Genomic DNA, 1,612 nt, shown 5'->3' with positions numbered 1-1,612 from the left:
TTCTGTAAGAAAACATGCTTATTTTAAAGAAATGTATACAGTGTTTAGGGATGCAATGACATACTGACAAAGACTTGCTTTAAAAGACTGCAACCAGAAGAACAAACAAAAGAATTGAAGGGCAAAGAGAAAGAGAGAGGAAGGAAGGAGGATGAGAGATGAAGTAAATATGTTGATCATTGTTGACTCTGGGGTAGGATAGTCTCTCTAGTTTTGTGAATGTTTGAATGTTTTTATACGAAAATGGTCTCTTAAGGGGCCAGCCGAGTGGCTCAGTTGGTTAAGAGTTGGCTTGGGACACCAGCTCTGAGCAGCAGGCTCCTGGTTTGGATTCCACATGAGGGCCAGTGACGCTGCGCCCTCTACAGCTAAGATGGTGAACAACAGCTCATCCTGGAGGTGGGCTGCCATGAGTCGCTGGCGACAGCATAGGCTGCAGCCCCTGCTGCAGTGGGCTGCCGTGAGCTACCGTGAGTGGCCAGCAGCCAGCGTGAGCAGCCATCCAATGGCTGGCGAGTGACTGCTTCACCTGGGAAGAGCGCAATGATAATACCAATGGGCCGGTGAAGCGACATCCTCCACAACTAGACTGAAGAACAAAAGGACAGCAACTTGTCTGTTCCTCTCCCCCAATTCCCCAATAAAATCTTCAGGGGGAAAAAAAAGGCTTTCTGGAACAGAAAATGTGGAATTGATGAAATTAACACCAGATGATCTTTGTTCATTCATGCAGCTGTTCCCAGCTCCTGAGAACCACCAAGGGCTGGGTTGACCACATATCTGAACCAACTGCAATCAGACATTTGCTCCCAGCAGAGCTGCTGCCACTTTCGCTTTGGAAAAACCTGGCTTGTCTTCAACCTGCTCTGACTCTACGCCCCACGCAGCCTCTAGCCTGGGCAAAAGGACCCCCTGCATGGTCTAATCTAGCTCACTAGGATGCTGTGGTTTGCATTATGTCTTGGTTAGGCTTAACCAAGTGGATCCAATAGGACAGTTTATTTCTGACTCGTACAAATGGCCAGCTGGGCGGTCTAGGACGGGGACAGCAGCTGCATCCACAGTTGCTGGGAACTACTTATTACTCTGCAGTATCCATCTTACAGTCCATCACTTCATTCACATCCCATTGGCCAGAATCTTGTGCATGATCTTATGTGACCCCACTTTGCTGAAAGTGAGACTTAGAAATGTAGTCGTTGGCTGGGCAACCATGTAAGGAGAGAATGAAAAAAGGGGACAAGAAGCAGTTTCCACTACCACAACCAAGCAATGAAAGGTACTTATTATCCTCTTGGCATATATTTCTCCTGGGTACCACTCAGAAAGAGGGGGCAAAAATCAGATTTCCAGGGTCCCCTATAAAACATTATCTTAATGTCAGTTCTACTGGTGCTCTTTCAGCACAGCTTTCTGCTGACATCAGAAATGTGGGTTTGTAGCTTCTCTCTAATCTCCATCAGAGAACAGCCTGACTGAGAATGGACGTAACAGAGGAGAGCAGGGCTCAGGCACAGACTGTACCTGCTGACATCATTAGAGCCCCTGGATCTAGCCTATGGGTAACTGGAATGTTAAATTATGTGAAACAATAAATATCCCCCCCACACAC

This window comes from Hipposideros armiger, unplaced genomic scaffold (assembly GCF_001890085.2).
Source record: "Hipposideros armiger isolate ML-2016 unplaced genomic scaffold, ASM189008v1 scaffold_809, whole genome shotgun sequence".
Lineage (NCBI taxonomy): Eukaryota > Metazoa > Chordata > Mammalia > Chiroptera > Hipposideridae > Hipposideros > Hipposideros armiger.
This window is presented reverse-complemented; position numbering follows the sequence as displayed.